At 45.1% G+C, this 18,084-nt stretch overlaps 1 long non-coding RNA gene across 1 annotated transcript; it reads right to left on the bottom strand.

The window, feature by feature from the left end:
* On the bottom strand, window positions 1–16,453 carry LOC138104878 (uncharacterized). Its single transcript, XR_011148321.1, has 3 exons — window positions 16,366–16,453; window positions 5,495–5,584; window positions 1–16 (listed from the first exon to the last, which is right to left on the bottom strand). It is a non-coding gene; the product is annotated as an uncharacterized lncRNA (long non-coding RNA).
* Window positions 16,454–18,084: the final 1,631 nt, after the last annotated feature.

Below are 18,084 nucleotides of genomic sequence, written 5' to 3'. Positions count from 1 at the left end.
GTTCCTGTATTCATGCCTGCAATAAAAGAAATGAAAAATAAATCACAAGAGTCTGAGCAATTTGTAGTTAAACCAGTCATTTAGGAGGCAAGGGGCAACATGCCAATTGAAGGAAACATTTGCTTGCTAGTAAAGTGGATCCACCATCATAAAAAAAATTACAACGCAAAGAGAAAAATGGAGAGATAATTTCTTCATAAATCCCAGAGGGTTTCCTCCAGCTTAAAGTTACAGTTCAATTTTGTGGGGTGCCAATCATTTGTGGGGTCATTAGGTGGGGCACACTTTGCTGAATATCAGAGCCAGGAAAACACTGGCAGGAACAAGGCAGACAAACACAAAACTTGGCAGGTTTTTGTGCTTTCATCTAGGGCTCAAAAGGCAGCAAAAATACATTACTAGAGTGGAAGGGGGGGAGGAATATTCCACACAGGGCTGAGAGACACGAAGTTCTTAAACTGCTCCATCGAGGAAAATTTAAAAACATACCCACCAAAAAACCCACAACAAACAAAGCCTGATCACTGCAATTTTTTTCAAACACAAAACATTTCACAAAAATTTCGATTTTTGCCCTTGATTTTGCCTTTCTTTCAATGTCTAAAGGAAAAGTTGCTTCAGAATGAAACATTTCCCTTTCCTTCAAAGATGTCTAAATCAGGACGTTTTGACATTAACTTTCCAGTGCACTTAGGAAATTAAATCCCAGCAATGTTCACCCCATTTTCTGAGGTTGCCAAAACTCTGTATTCAGAAGGAATCTGATCCCAACCCAATTTCTCCATCTGGATCGTCTTCTATTTTTAATCTCCATGCGGGGAAATCAGAGGAGCAACAGATCAGCATTCTTCCAACAGTACTCAATTTACACCAAGAAAATTGATTATCCAGACAGCAAACCTAGTTAATTAATTCTGCTTAATACAGGTCTTTGCTAAAGAACAGTGTTCTGAGGTGCAGTGGAATGAGAAGCTGTGCACTAAAATGTCAGCAAATACTCTTGTGGAATTCAGCTGCAATGGAGAAGATTCAGAGATGTAAATCTGAACAATCTTTTGGTTCGTTGTCAGATGACTGATCTATGACACTGAGTGTGAAGTTGTTCCAGAAGCCATTCTGGACAGAAGTCATTGAGAGCAATTCTGTATCTCTGGAGACATGCTTTCTCCGGCAGAAAAACAGACTCATCATGCAGGCAGTGTTAAGTTGGGGCAGGGGGACAATAAGGCAATGGTTTCAGCCTGGCACAATCCTGTGGCAGTAAGGGGATAGGAAGGCACCCACTAGGGTGCAGATGCAGGTGAATGTAGGAGACCCCAAGCTTCATGACAGGTGACAGCCATGCCTTTGCCAAGCAGAGTGAAGCCTTTGGAGCTCGCCAGCACTGGGATCCCCATGCCCAAGTGCAACTTGACCGGAAGGGCAACCCTGCAGCAAACACAGAGTCAGATCTGGTTGTGACCAGATGTACAGGAGGATATGCCAGGGAATGAGGAAAATAAAAGATCAACTATTGCCCTTTCCCAACCACCCCAGGACAGGTTCATGGGAACATCCAGTCTCTGGTGTCAGATGAGGAGGGCAGGCTTGCCCTTTTTGTGAGAAGCCAAAAATAGGATCTGTTTAGCTGTGGCATCAGATGTGTTTGGCAGCCCTGACCATTACAACCACATCTTACGTGCTGCTGTTAGCACATATGGTCTGTGAGGTGTCTCCTCACCAGTCTTCAGGATCTGTGATGGTCAGGAGAACAGGGGAAAACAGCGAAAAAGAGAGCAGCAAAAAACCCACACTGTCACCTGCTGGACAGCCTGATGGCAAAGTACTGCCTAAAACACTATTTGCCTTTTTACTTTATTTTAAAATCACATATAGAAAATTGCCTCATTACATAAGCAATATGCAATTGATACTAATTATGTTATTTTTTAATGAGCATTTTGACAATTACTACTGTGTTTGTGTGTGTGCTATATAATGTCAGTGAGTACTCTGCTCTGTCATCAGAGTGGCATAAAAGACACATGGATTTTTACTGTCTCATGCAGTGATTATTCAGTTCTTCAAGCGGGGAGCAACTTAACTCTCCTGCATCATTCTCCCTCTGCCTTTGATTAGTAAACTCTTTGGAAATCCAAGAAAACCACAGAGAAAATTCTTTTCTTTAAAGATATTTGGTCAGTGATGCTTGGCATCCCAGGGACTCAATGATGTGAAGAACTCAAATATCTTATTTTTTTTAATAATTTGCCTTGTTGCTCTCAAAACATTAAAAAAAAAAGATTTCTGTGCTAATTGTCTCATGCTCTGCTCTGGCTGCTGGCCCACTTCCAGCAATGCCAGGCTTGGCAAGGGCACAAGGTGGCTTGGCATGAGATGACATGGATTGGGTGGGGGGTTTTTTTGATGGAGGAGTGCTAATACCACCCAGCACTTCTGTCCTTCTTCAGGTACATTTTTTGCTGCAGCTGACTCAACCTCTTCATTCTCCAGTATGGGATGTGCACTGCCTTGTTGGGAGCTGAGATATTTGCAGCTCCATGGCCACCCAGAGAGGGTTTGGGGGTGTTGAGGCTGAGAGCTGTGGTGCTTGTGTATGTAAGAGGCACCCATAAGAGCTGAGGCTCTGGAGGTTTTGGAGGCTGCCCTGCGTTCATGTTGTGAGGCCACGAGTAGATGCATGAGGCTGTGGGGAGAAAGGTGAACTGCCCTCTACCTGGCTGTGCAAAATTAGGAACTTACTGGCAGAGGCATCACTGTGAGACTGATCACTCCTCCCTCCTGCAAAGGCACTTCAAACTTGTGCCCTCCAAAGCTGACTAAACCCCACAGGACCAATCTTTGCTCAAGAAACAGAGCAAGGTCTGCAGCAGAGCTGCAGCTGGTGCCTTTGGCAGTAGGCGTGCTCGCTGCGAATGAGAACAGCAGTGCCCTTGTCACACGGGCTCACAGCTCCTTTGTGGCAACTCGGGGATGACAGCCCCTGCAAAGCACCTCCACCAAGGCTGCTGGCCTATGAAGACGGGGAGGGGAAGTGCTGGAGCTGCCTTAGCTCTGCAGCCCAAGAGCATTCCCATTTTTCCACTTCCAGCTCAACATGCCAAGGCTCAGTGTGGGTTCCTGACAACTTGCCCTGGTTATTTGCAAGCCACCAGGAACAGAAGGTACATCCTCTAAGGACCTGCCTCTCAGCCCCTTAATACCTTTCCATGCCACCCTGCTAATCCTCCTCCCTCCTCTGCTAGTCACTCGCTCACAGACTGGTTCATGGGTGCCTGCTTCCTTTACCCTTGTGAGCACCCCTCCCACACAAGCACCTCTGGCTTTGTTGGCTTTGCAGTTGAAAAACTTTTGCCTTTCTGAAGGCCCTTGCCAGCTCTTGCTTTCCCTGACCCTCAGTGGGTGCTCCCCCAGCCGCACTTTCCTACCCTTCCTCTGTGTCTTACTCATTTCTCCACCTCCCTTTCTGCTCTCCTGGGTCCAGTGTCTAACAGGCATTACAGCACAACAGGTTTTCCTGCCAACCAGGAAACCACCATGAGATGGTCTCTCATTAGAGACCAGCTGGCTGGTGAGGTCTGCCATCAGCCAGGGCTGCAGGGGCTCACATCAAGTCCAGTAAATATCTGTGGGTACACTGCTCAGCCTCAGTGACACTCCTGCCTATTCTGTGGCACCAGAGAAGGACAAAGGAGTAGTGTTAAAGAGAGGATATTATCATTTGCCCTACCCTTGAAGTGAGTGATTTTGCTCTCATATTTTGGGTGCTTAAACTCCATTTTATCAGTGAGGCCTTAGTGAATGGAGGCACCCTGAAGAAGTGTGACAAAAGTCACCTTCCTTCCTTCCTTCCTTCCTTCCTTCCTTCCTTCCTTCCTTCCTTCCTTCCTTCCTTCCTTCCTTCCTTCCTTCCTTCCTTCCTTCCTTCCTTCCTTCCTTCCTTCCTTCCTTCCTTCCTTCCTTCCTTCCTTCCTTCCTTCCTTCCTTCCTTCCTTCTCTCTTCTCCTTTCTTTCTTCTTGCTTCAGATAGGGTATTTTTTCAGCCTCCCTGTCCTCCCCATAATCCTATATGGTATCAATGACCACCCTTTTATCCCTTCCTACCACTGAGGTCTTTACCTATGCTGCTCCATATTGCAGTGCTAAACTTTGAAGCACTGGAAAGAAATGGGGGATGTGGTGGAAGAGGGAGATGTCTCCTCTCTTCACCCTTTTTCTCCCATTGTGGGATTTCTATCTCCCATCCTTCCCCAGCAACACGATTTAGGTTCCCTCTCTGGAAAAACTGGATTAGTGCAGTGACTTGAACCCCTGCACTGCCAGTCCTGTGGCCCATCCTTGGTGCCTTGAAACATCTTCCTACACAAGTGGTCCCCTGCACTGCTGTGCCATGGCCTGCCCAGCCCAGCAGACCCAGACACTGATGCTGCACAGTACCCAGTAGATCCCATCACAGACGGTGGGGAGCTGAGCAGTGAGTTCAGCAGAGAAGAACTTGCCATGGTGGGTTTCAGCAGCCTGCTGCTCAGAGGTGACACATCTCCCAGCTGTGTGCATTACCTACACATTCAATGGCAAAAGCTCCAGGCTCCACTTTCTAGGGACATCCTTCTCCTGAATGAAATCTTCGTGCAGCACTGAGGTGGCTCAGTTGGATCTCCAAGGGCCATCTCTGCCAATCCCAAACCCCTGTCCCACCAGGCTGTTCACCACTGCTTGCACAGCCCTGGCTGTCTCTGCTTGAACAAAGCTCCTGCAGGACAACTTTGCTTGCTTGAAAACTCCTCCAAGAACACTGTATCCAAGCCTCAGAGAGGAGCTTTAGGACATGCAGGACTTGTTCCCTGCAGCTGTGGGTCAGCTCAGGGCAGCTTCTATCTCCCTCAGTGGCCCTTGGGCATCCCTGTTCTGGCACTGCCCTCTGCAATGGGGAGAGCCTCAAACAGTTCCAGGTCTCCTTTGTCACATCTAGTCCTAAAGTCCAATTAGTGTTGTTTATGCTCATATTTTAACTGAAAGAAAAAAAGTGATGCTTCAGTAGGTCAAAGGGTGTGAAGAGATAAATGTAATTATGATAAATGTAATTGCAGTAAATTCAATATATTGAAAGATGTTACCACTTAATTAAAAGTATATGAATTATGCATGTATCTCTTCCACAGCCTCACTGTGTGGGCTTGAGCAGTAACTGAGTACATTCAGCTCTAGCTGCCACATGAAACCCACGGCTGCTTAATTTCTCCCTTGCACACCTAGCACTGCCGGTTGAACTTTAGCTAGGAGTAAACAATGACATACATGGGGAATATTTGGAGTCACCTTTACCTTTCCATACTCTTGGACACCTGACAAGGGACATGAATCTTATCCCACCTGTTTCGCCCCAGGAGGAGGGACACTGCCTTTTGGGCAAATTTTACAATATCAGGCTTTAAAATCACATTAGGGACACAGAATTGCCGTGAAGGAAAGCAGTGGATTGGACTACCCCTACCTGTCTGCCATGGGGTATCCAGGCAATAGCATCCTGCAGTCTTGAGGCATAAAATGTGGGGCCCATGGGCTGGCTGAGAACTCCAGCAACCTGGCAAGGATAGGACAGGAGAACAGGGCGTGGTGATGGAAAAATCCCGGCACCTGGAGCTCCCCAGAGCATCCCATGGCGGGCACTGCCACCCCCACCCTCAGGTGCTTGATGTCACCATCAGCTGGTGCTCAGATCAGCTATACACCCACTCAGTGCAAGCCATCTCATTAATATGGAAGAGTGACTTTTCATAAATGCTGTGCTGTCTTTCTGGGTACAGAAATTCTTCCCCATCAGGGCAGACTTGCCCTTCGCAGCACTGCTGAGTCCATCCTGGCAGACTGTGCCCAGGGCTGTGCCAACAACCTTCTGCTAAAGGCTGCTACCTTGTCATATCTTCAATTGTCAAAGGAGGTGGAGAGAACTCTCATGAGGGAAAACTCATGTTTGTGGAAATTTCAAACTGGCCATTATGAAATTAAACAAGGAAAAAAAGTGATTGGACAAGGAGGGAGACCCCTCTCCCTAATCACTTAATAGAGGCCCATACCTCTCCTTAGAGCTTGCAAAAAATCATGCTTCATTTTAACCAGATGTGCAAGCTAGTGAAATCTGAATCCAAATGTTCATCTCTGGCTAATTTACTGTAGATTTGCTCCTCATTTCCATGCCTTATGAAAATGAGAGTAAAGTTTTTTTTGTTTCTGTTGATTTTCAGGCTTATACAAGCTCTGCCTTTTTTCTTCTAGGGAAATTTTGGCCTTGGTTCAGCAAGACACTCACACATGCCCGTTTCAGGGTGAGACTGGTCCCCCTGGCCTCCCTCCAAAATAGCCAGAAAAATTCAAACAGTTGCAGAGGAAGCATTTGCCTGTACTGTGTGCTGTGCCAAGGCTTTAAGTCATAAGATATTCTTACCAGGCACATTTGATAAGCTAGGCTTGGCTGTTTTCCTGCATGCTTTTTTGGCTGATGACAAGAGTAATACATAATGAAAGCATGAAGCTGCAGCCTGCTCCAGAAAAGATAGCAGAGTTATTTTCTTCTCTGTGCCTGGCATGGTCAGGGTTGGACAGATCCTCAGGGCTGAGCTTTGCCTGTTCAGCTTGCAGTGACTCAGAAAGTGCACAGACCTCATCCTCTGTGCCAGGGTGGAGATAGGATGCGGGGCAGAAGTCCTAGGGAAAAGGTTTGTCAAGCACCATGGGGAAGGACAGCTCAGCTGGAAGACAAAAGAAGAGGAGTCCAGTGTCATGGACAGGCCTAGGGATGGAGGGATTGCTGGGGGAGTTAGGTGTCTCCAGGGACCAGCCTTCAGGAGAAGGAAGAGCCAAGAGCAGATAAAGCCCAAAAGAGATTGTTTTCACTTTGACCTTCTGCTAGGGTTTGCTATGGGGTGTGTGCCTTGTTCTCTGCATTCTGAAATAGACAAAGCTGCAGAAAGGCAGAGAAGAACTGGAAGCTGTGATGAAGCTGCTGTTTTTATTTGGTGGTATCCCTCTTCTGGTTATGTCTGTGTCTCATGTACCAGTACCAGCCTGGGTCCACTGTGAGTTCTGGCTCCCTTCCAAGCTAGAGGCTGCCCACAGGTTGCATCTGGACCTGGATACATGACAAGAGGCTTTTAAGGATAGTCTGGGATACCTTTTTTGAGCATTAAAGAGATAATCAAGATCAAGGTTTGAGTTTGAACCTTGGGTGAGGAAGAGGAGACATGGAGAGAAGTCTGAGTATGGGATGTATTTCACAAACTGAATCTGTGGGATCTTCCCATGCAAATGTGAGCCACGTGAAAATGCATCTGTGATTCCTGGCTTGCAGAGACCAGAGTGGTCTGGATGTTTTCATTCCCTTTTCTCCTCAGAACAGGAGCTATAGCATAGCAGCTATGTCTGCTTTCCTGCAAGGGAAAAGTGGGGAATGGTTGACTGGGGAGTGGTTGAGAGCTGTCTTGAAATGTCTCGAGGAGACTTGAGCCACTAAAATTGAGCATTTCTGAGCGGCAGTAAGAGAGCCAAATGGAACCCTCAGCAATGGCTGAGCAAAAGCCCACAGTCAGGGCAGCCCTCCTGAACGGGCTTTCCTTGCCTTTGGGCTCTTGAGAGGCAGGGAGAGGGCTCACCACTGAAAACACTCCAAAATAAACAGAAACTGTTGGTAGCATGGGTAACTGCATAGGAACCTGCCATCTCTGGGGTCTGAGCTTCCTCAGCCAAAAGGCTCTGGGGGCATGGAGACTGATGTAAATCCCTCTCCTGTGGGCACAAGATACATCAAGCTTGTTCAGGATCTCAGAAGGATAAAGCATTGCCTCCACTCTGAAGAAACCCCACTACTCAAAACTGAAAGAGTTCTCACTTCTCCTTAGAAAAAGACCTGAGGGTTGGCACATATAGGATAATGAGGGAGACTCCACAATCTCTCTGGGAAACCTATTCCAGTTCTCAGTCACCTGCACAGTGAAGAAGTTCTTCCTCACATCCAGGTGGAACTTCCTGTGCATCAGTTTCTGCCTGTTGCCTCTTGTCCCATTGCTCAGCACCACTGAGCAGAGCCTGGATCCACTCTCTTGGCACCCTCCCTCCAGATACTTACAGACATTGATGAGGTTCCCTGGGAGTTATCTTTTCTCTAGGCTAAACACCAAGACCAAGAACAGAGTTAGTGAGAAGGCAGTAAGGCCTTGCTGTAGCTTGAGCAGAGTTTCCTTGCTCTATGAAGGCTGAAGCAATGATGGTGACGGGATTTTTGATCTTAAAATCCATTCTAATTCAAAAGCGGTGTTTGAGAAAATGTGTTTTTTAATGATACCAAGTCCCCTCTGCTTTAGCACTGGTTCATGTGCCAGCCAGGCCATAGGTTAGTGGAGAAAGAATGTCAGCTGATGCTCATTACTGCAGTGCTACAGCTCATTTCTTACCACCTTCTGTTAGAAAGAAATGAAAAAAATTTAATCTGCTTTTTTCAAACTGTCAGTAAAGCTATTCTTCCTGTTTTGTTTGGCTTTGTTTTTTTTGTGAAAGCCCAGAAGTATTTATTGCCTCTAAAACATATACTCAGAGAAAGGGAAGAAATGTGCTAGTGGAATGGCTGTCCCACTGTGATCTGTGACAATTTCAGGCACCTGCAGGAAGGGTGAAATAAGCTGAGAGCATCCTGCAGGCTGTCCTGCCCAGCAAAGAGAGAAACCAAGGCTGCTGATACATGCTGGATGACAACTGCCTGCCTCTGCATGGTTTAACTCAAGCAAGCTCAGAAATATGGGCCACAGTAAGCTTAAAGGCACCAGCACAAGGCTGAAGGACAGAGCTACAGCTGGACAGTAGACAGCCCCCAGGAGGTGAACAAGAAGAATGAGCACCTTGGACACACAGACAGGACAGGTCTTTTCATCAGGCAAGGATTTTTTCATCTTGTCTTCTCAATGCAGTTGGAAAGGACTATAATAAAATAGAAATAGGACCAGGAAAGATAGGTGGAAGGAAAGATACTAACTTAGGAGAAATAATCTTTTTTTGGAGCGTTTAGACAATTCTGAGCTATCCTGACTGACTGCACCTGAATGATTTAATACTGGTTTTATTCAGTATCATCTGATCAGCTCATGTGCAGCATTTCATTTGGCACTGGTAAAAAAAATACAGATTCTAACAAGCTCATATTTTGGTATGAAAATCAGCACCACAAACAGCTCTCGGTTTCTAGTTCTGGCCCTTTTGAGTCCATTACAACCATGATAAATACTACACAGCCATTTGTGTGAACCTTGACAGGGGAGGGAGTGACTCACGACAATTTTAAGCCACAATGCCATATCACAGCAACAGAATTGGATGAGTAATCTCAGAGTTTGCCTTCAGGCAGTTTACTGGCTTATCTCACCGATCTCGCTGCAACAAAATGTCAATGTTTTAATACCTTTGACATTTCTTTAGCTTCAAGAGACAATAATGAATCTTTCTTGGTTACTTACTAAGAGGAGAGATTATATCAGCAAAAGCAGCTAATTCTTCTTATCCGAAGAGACAATATTGGAAGTAATATCTTTTTTTTTTTTTCACTAAATGTAAGAGTAACCAGCATTAAATAAAAGCCTTTTAATTAACTAAAGTCATCAAACAGCCCTCAAATAGATTTAGTTTCGAGCAGTGACTAAATAGATTTAATGCCTAGGAACCATCCAAGCACCTCAGGTGGATCCTGCCTTTTCTGTTCCTCCAGACATGCATGCTCAAGGAAAGGCTGCCTGTAATGCACAGGGCAGAACATGGCAGTGCTCAAGGCTTGGTAAGCAAGTCTTACCACAGCTGATGCCTGCTGCCATAAGCTGGTACAGCTCTATTCAGCTGGTGGCCTGCACAGACACCTTCTAAGGAACAGGAACAAATAGAGCCTGGTGGAAATTAGCATATTTCATCAAGTTTCTGAAGGGTGAAGGTAGAGGACTAAGCTGCCAAGGAAAGGAAGATGATGTCTGTGGTTTAGACCTGCTTGGAAAAGCTGCTATGAAATTTATAAATAGCTGTGGTGGTGCAGATGCTCCTTACTTGTAAAAAAGGTAGATGCTGCTCTGAACCCATAGAGATCTGTAGGACAAAACACACCTATCTAACATTTTTAGTGAAGGATGATCTTGCTCTTTGAAGAGCCCTGTCAGGCAGCAATCTCATATGGTAGCTGCCATTCAGCATATGTTCTCTGGCTCAAACAAGGCACCTACACCAGGGCTGTACAGATGAGTGCTTGCATGGTTATGCTTGGTTATGCAGCTGCTTCAGCATTTTCAGTTCAGGTAAGGAGATATTTGATCATTTTGGACACCATGAGAGGGTAAGATGCACCTTGAAATTGCACTGCTCAAGATATCATGAAGAACATGGGGCATTTTCAAATTTATTTTCAGGTTTTCTGCAGTCCAACAAAAGGCTTTTTGCAGAAGTGGGCCAGCCAAGTTCCAGGGACAAAGCAATGTAGCTGAGTTAGCACGCAGCTGTGCTATAAACCAGATGTAGCACTGAGCTGATGTATATGATATATTGTGATATATGCTCCTTCTGGATCTTCCAGTTTAGACAGTATCAGCTTGAAAGGAAGGATTCACAGCAAAGGCATTATCTAAAAATATGAGGAGTGCAAAGCAGTAGGAGCTTGACAAGCAAAGGACACTGAAACATCTTCAGGTCTAGTGAGATCAGCAGGATACATCCCCAGATTCACCACAGCTGTACCACTGAACAGCTTCTCAGCTTTTGAGAAATGCTGCTTCACACTGGCAAAGCTCTGTCAGATGGTGATATTTTCCCTGCCCAGGATTAGGTTCTTAGCTAGCTGGCTTAGCACTGCGTGGGAGGCTCAGTGAGGTTTCACGCATGTCCCATATGCTGCTCTTCCTCTGTAACCACTCAGGTCTGCAAATCTGCCCGAAAACAAAGTGAACAGCAACCCTTGTCCTGCTAAGGACTGCCTATTTCCATTCAGATGCCATGTTTCTGTGTGAAGCATCCCTGCTGTGGCTGCTTTGTGAAAGTTTCTCTGGTCCTATTAAGTTTTCTTCTATTCTTCATCATTGTGAGCTAAATAGTCACCAGCTATTTTAGAGGGAAGAGGGGAATCCCACAGCAGACAGGACTCAGAGCTCCTAAATTAGGAGAGAGGTGCATTGGTAGCACTCTGTAGCTCCTGGAGTGCCATCTTCCCTTTCTGGTGCTCACTTAAAGGCTTTGCTAAATACAAGTGCATGGTGCTATTCTGTCTGCTTTGTTTTCTGCAAAGTAGGTAGGCTTCTTTTAATGTGGCTTACTTCCAAATGCACAAACAAACAAAAGAAAGTGTGTTTTCTGCATTGTTTTCTACAGCATCTTTTGAAATACCAGGAAATACATGAGAAAAAACATTTTCCTTTTAAGTGGTCCCACTATTGCTTATGGTCAGAAAAGTAAACACTTGGGAAGTAAAAATGTAGGCTTTCTACCTTTCTTGTTGAAATACAAGTGCAATAGTTCACTCTGAGCTAAAACATGAGCAATGGAATGGATTAAATGAATCTTCTCTCAAAGATAATTCTAACGACAATGTGATTCTCTGCAATTAAAAATGTTTTTGCTTTTCTTTTGTAAGGGATTCAAATAGAAAAAATAAATTACATTTTCTATCACTTTCTCCTTAAGGTGACTGAATAGGAAGGTATTTTTAATTACGACAAAAATCTCCATGTTAATAGTCTTGATTAAAGGGGCTTTTAAATAGCTTATCTGCCTGGCTACATTCCATCCTAAAGCTCTGTAGAGGAAGATGTCTTTCATTTTGAATTTAAATGCTTATTATCCCTTTGAACTCTGCCAGTCCACTTACTTGAAATATTATTCTTCCTTTCCAGCCTGTGGAGTCAGCTCACCAAGAGATTTTGGTAATGTCACTCTCTGGGGAACTTATTTGAACCTTGAGGTTGCAGCTGGGGCTGGTATTTCAAAGCTTGCTGTGACCTCCTGCCTCTTTTCAGGGCCAGTCTTACAGCAGGGACATGTGACATCTATAAGTATCCATCACCTGTAATAATGAAGCCTTGATCTCACCTGTGGGCCTCCTGTGACAATAAACACTGATAGTTAATGAATAGAGCTCTCAGTTAAGGACTCCTTTACCCCTGTGGTACCTACTGAGCAGCAATCTGTGGGAGGGGAAAGGGAGGCAAGATGGGCAGGTCCCTAAAAAACCATGCTTAGATGTGAATGTGAATTATATCTGGAGGTTTTCTATAAAGCCTCCCACTCTTTTCCCCACTGATAACTACTGTAAATGTTGTTTTAACATCACTTTCTACTTTCTTTTGCCGCACACTGAAAGCGAAGCAGCGTGCAGTGCAGCTGGAGTCACTGTACATGGCTGCATCCACAAACACTTTCCTTTTCACTCACCTGCAACATAGTTCAGGCATCTGACAAGGTCAGGTTAGGTGAGCAGCTCCCCTGAAGGACTCACAGCTGCACAAATAGGAACTGCAGGTGCTTGCATGTGTTAGGAAACGCTGCAGCCTGCTCACCCCCGACGCCTGCGAAGCAATGACTCTGGTCACACACAAGGAATTATACAGTCCCCGGTGGCCAACCGCTCCTCTACTGCCCGGTCATGGAGGTTTGAGGAACTGATCTGTGAAAAGGGACTGATGTAAGCAGATGGGAATCATTATTCCCACAAATAATGGGACACAAAGCCAAAGGTTTGGTCCCCTGCACAGCCCCTGAATGGCCATCCTATCTGCTCCTCCTGGTAAGTGGAGAAGTGAAAGCACGTGACGAATGGATCAAAATACTCATGCTATTGTCTGTGCAAGCCTCATACCTAGCAAAAGCTTCTCTGTAGGTTTCTTATACTGGAAGGGCATGCACTTTGCTATTTCTGCTGGCCAAGCAGCACACCCAATGAGCTGGAGCCGGCAGACAAGTGTGCTGCTGCTTGTCATGGTTGTGCACACACAGGGAAAGTTCTTGTGTCTGCGAAGGTCTAGCAGTAAAAGTGGGTGGGCTTCCAGGGGAAGAGCAGCCAGGACTGAAGAGGAAAGTTTGGGGTAAGAGAAGGTGCTGAGAATTTACAAAGAGCACCCCACATCTCTTTGTGCCTTCTGTCAGTCCCTTCTTGGGTCAGGTCCCTGTCAAACCCTCCCAATATGGGAACAGATAGAAGGAAAGCCGCACAAGGAAATGAGACTCCTGATGATAGAGGACAACCACTGAAGCAAAGAGAAAGTGATGTGAGCATCAGTTGTTCAAACAAGGAAGCACAAGAAATGTTTATCTTTGCAGTTCTGCCAACATGCTCATTAAGCTTGTGCTTGTTGACGCATTGTCCATGTGAACATCCCTCAGGCCCATGGCCAACTGTCTTGCTAAATGTTTTACATGCAATACCTGTAACAGCATTCCTTTCTGGAATGGGGCAGGATGACTCTCTTTATTAAAACTACAGTGCTGTGGAAGAGCTGGAAGAGCTCCATTTTCCCGATGAAGATGAAATGTTCCCGTATGAGAAACGCAAAATGCTACTGGTTCTCTTCATTAACATAATCAGAAAAGTGAACTAAAATAGTCTTCTACTAGGAAATTGTGACTTTGCTTAGCTGTAGTTCTGAAGGTCAATTTCATAAGCACGGGGATGCAACTGGAAGGATGCATGCAAGTCTTTAAAAGTAAGTGGTTAATTATGCTTTTGACAGTTGTCCCCAAAGCAGAGCTCAAATAGAAAAGAGAAGATAAAAATAAACATTGCTCAACCCTTTCATTCATTACAGGCTGTCAAATGGGACAGGTGCTGTGGAAAAACCCATGTGTGACTGTGTCATTAGAAGTTGAGTCATCATGCGAGGGCAGGGAGAGGGGTGGAGGGGCTGGGGTGACTGCAGCAACCTTAACTTTAGCATGGACTGATCTTTAGAGCAGAGCTGGTCAGAAGCAGGAGTTTCTTGTGTTTTGAGAACTTTCTTCAAACAGAGAATGAAAATTAAAATTTCCCATGCATAAAAACTAAGCAAAGTATCCAAACTCCCTTTTCTGATGCTATAAAAATCTGTGGATATGGCAAACAAAATAAATACGAATACAATAAGAACAGTTGATGACAGTATGATGCCATGAGTTTGAGGAAATGGTAGAATCAAAGAAGAACCTCTGATTCCCTAAAGAAAATGAGGAAACCAAATCTTGTTCTTGACTTCCATTTTGAAAATACTATCAATATTAATACTTCACTACGAATTAGAGTTCTGATGAGTCTGAGGATTTTTCTTTGTGTCGTTTTAGCAAATGTGAACGCTTCTAAAAATACCCCAACTAAATGCTGAGACATTTCATGAGAAGCACAGTTTACTATGGATGGAAAAAGCTGTGCTGTTTTGCAATCCCTAGTGCCACACACCATTAACTCCATCCTTGAGAGGTGCCCAGAGCTGGGACCATAGCAGCATCCGGTCCTGCCTGACAGTTACCATTTTGCCTGGAGCCTGCACAATTAAATCACATCACATCCTCAGCCAGTTGCACACTCTATCCACCTGCAGTGTCTTCCTTCAGCATGTGGCCAGGGCACAAAAGCCTAAGGGAGTGGACAAACTAATTTCTCATGGGTATGTCCAGAAGAATACTCAGAGGGCAGATTTAAAGTGTCCCTATCACACAGTAACTGTTTAACTGCTCTTTCTATGTCTGTGTTCAGGGTTTGTGCTCATCAACTCTCACGGAGAAAAATGTTGTCCCAGTGTGACCTGAGCTTGGTAAAGCTGTTGGGTGCCAACTCAGCAACACTGTGACTGACTGTGAGGAGTGGCAAGAAAGCCTCTGCTTAGTGCTCTTTTGCTCTCCACTGCCACATTTTTGGGTGGCTGACATATGCGAATATTTCACAATGGCAGGGAGAGGGCTCTGTGTACGTGTGGGAGAACCGGCTGCCAGAACAGGGGAGCTTGTGTTTCTCTTCAAGTACCAGATTGATGTCTGGATTTTCCCCCCTGTTTTCTTTTTTTCCAACTGATGAGCAATGTTTTCAGTAAATGCTTAGAGACTGTTTTCCTGTCTCAAATTGGCATAGCAACAGCACCAGAACAAAACTCAAAAGCATCAGCTTAATGACATACTGAAATGGCTTCAGAATTCATAACATGTTCTCATTTATTTGAAGTGTAAGGGAAGGGACTATTGCACAGCATGGGGAAGGGGATATTGGACAGCATGGGCCATTGGAAACCTTTCCTCCAGGCACATATTGACTGTCAAATGAAGATAAGCCAGTTAAGTACTTATTTTTAATTACTTTTATCCTTGTAAACATCTGCATGAAAGACACTGAATTAACCTTAGGCTATATTACATACCTGCATGGTAGAAACAAGAAAAAAAGTTCAGTATTCTTTACAGTTTGGGTCATATGAAGATCTAAACTAGAAAATCCCGACCATCTACCAATGCTACAATTTTTTCAGATAGTAGAAAAAAGAGGTGTAAGAGTGGCTAGAGATCCCCAACTTCTCCTCAAGCAACCCTCAAATACGATGTTTTTATCCCCACACTAAATGGTATAAGTGTTTCTAAATCTTGTCTTTTGCACAATGTTTCGCTCTGTTCAATAACACTGTTTCAATAACATTCCTGTATTCTAGAATCTCCGGATAAATAAACCACACTGAACTCTCACTTCATTGATTGTGTGAGGAGTAAACCTGACTTTACTAATTTAAATATTAGTAGCAACTTACATAAATTACAATATTAAAAATGTCTCTTTTTAACAGAGTTTACAAGCAATTCAAATCAATATATCCAGTTATATAACAATATATCTCCAAAGCTGTTTGTTGTTATACTACTAGCAGATGCATGGGATATTTTCAACATCAGAGTAACTTGTTCTATGTTTGGTTCATCCCTGCATCTATGGTTTAAAGACTCCTATGCATCTCGAGGATGTTACCAAAGCCTGCAGTGAGGCTGAAAGGTATAACTTCTATCCATTAGTGTGGACTTCTTTGGCACCCAAAGCCTTTGGTATAACCGATTTCCCCGTGTTTTAATGTGAACAAAAGACCAGATTTTTTTTTAAAGTCAGCAAAGCCACTCGTTTCACCAGACTGGCTTCGCCATCTATGGTCGTGCCTGTAGGTAATGACATGCAAGGAGGGAAGCTTGAGACAAAAGCTGGAATTTGAGCTGGAATTTCCCTTCCTCGATGTGTAACTCACCCTACTGCCCCAGAAGCCTTTTCCTTGCTATTGCTTAAGAAATGAGAAATCTGACTTGCAGTGCCACAAGTTTTCCAGTCATTTGCGCGCGCATCTTGTTCAGTCCATCACTTACGGCTGACGGCTCTCACAGATCAGTTTGCATGCATCCAGGGATGGTAAAAGGCAGGGATGCGCAGGGATGACCCCGGCTGCCTCAGGCTCCCCGGACTGGCTCTAAGGGACTCCCTAGGCAGCGTCCCCTCCATCCCCCTCCTGCCGGCAGAGAGGGAAAAGCCCCGTTTCCCGTCCTGCCGCCTGGGTGGGTGCATGTTTCTCGGGGACCTCGCCGTCCTTCGATGCCTTGGTGCCGCTCGGCGGCGGGCGGGTGCCACTGCCAGCCCCGGAGCTCTGCGGGGCCCGGCCGGCGGCGGAGCTTGGCGGCAGCGCGGCTCCGGGGAGATGCCCCGGCACAGGGGCCCGGGGGCCGGCCCGGGGAGCCCTGGCACCATCTCTCCCGGCCGCATCGCCCCCAGCGTAAGCCGGCTGTCCCCTGGGGACACTCACCTCTTGTCTCCTCGATTTCTTCTCTCTCGTCTGCCCCTCCTTCCCCCTTTCCTCAAAACCACCCCAAAGCTGTACTTGCCGCTGTAACACAACGCGTTACTGCATTTGCGGGGGAGAGGAAGAAAGCACCTGTCCTGCAGCCCAAGCCCAAAAATTAGTGTAGAGTGCACTGGGTTTATTTGGGCAGGGGGCCAGTAGCACCAGGAGCAGCAGGGGGTGACCGGGATGCTCCATCCCAAAGCCAGACTTCAGCATGCTCCTCCAGCCTGGGGGCCGCTCTTCACCTGAGAGAAAGAGAAAACGGCCCTAATCCCGGAATTTTTCCCTGGGTCGTTTGAAACAAAGCACACCCTCGAGCAGCCTTTATCCAGGAGGGGCCAAGGCCTACGTCCCTCGGATCCCCTGGCTGAAGATGCCTCGGTCAGGACATACAGAAAGCACTTTCACTGCAGAGAAGTGAGCCAAAAGGAGCTCCTCTGCTGCTTTCTCTCACCCACTTACATTCACCTACAAGATAATGCCAGCACTATCATAATCATTATTATTATTAATATTATTATTATTATTACTATTTTGACTCAGATATATCTGTATTTGGACTGGGGAAAAACTGTTCTAAAATGTTATTTTTCAATAGGCAAACTTAAAGGACTTTTATTGTAACTCTTCAGATGAAATTTCATGAGGGAACAGGGTTTTCTCTCTCTTTTTTTTTTCTTCATTTCTGAATTCTTAACTAATGAGGATAAAATGACATTGTCACATGTGGAATTAATTGAATTCTGCCCATGCTACTTAAACTCTTTAAAACATTCCTACCTAAATGAGCTCTTTGCTAATACAAGCTTAATTTTTCTGCTCTCCAGGCCAATTTTTGCACAGTAAATGGTATTTATGCACAGGGAGGCCTAAATGTAATACCCTTTGCTGTGAGTTCTAATAAAAGGCTGCTCTGCTTTGGCTCCTTATTAGAATAACACTATAAATAATCTCTTTGTAATGAGGACTTTTTAAAAAAATGTGAAATGTTTTGCTCCAGAACCTCCTGGTGCACATTGTGCCACCATCTGGTAGATCTGGCTTTCAGGGTAGATATACCTTCCAGAACTGCATTCCAGCTGACGTAGCAAAGAGTGACAGAAGGTAAAAAAATGCAATATTGGGAGAAAAGTTATAAACTACCTGATGTAAACCAACACACACACACACACATACACATACACATAAACACCCAAACAAACAACAAAAAAGCTGCAGTTATAATATACCTTGGGATGGGTCCATAGTG

Source organism: Aphelocoma coerulescens, chromosome 2 (genome assembly GCF_041296385.1).
Source record: "Aphelocoma coerulescens isolate FSJ_1873_10779 chromosome 2, UR_Acoe_1.0, whole genome shotgun sequence".
Classification (NCBI taxonomy): domain Eukaryota; kingdom Metazoa; phylum Chordata; class Aves; order Passeriformes; family Corvidae; genus Aphelocoma; species Aphelocoma coerulescens.
Note: the sequence above shows the minus strand (reverse complement) of the source record. Positions and strands in the feature narration are given on the sequence as shown.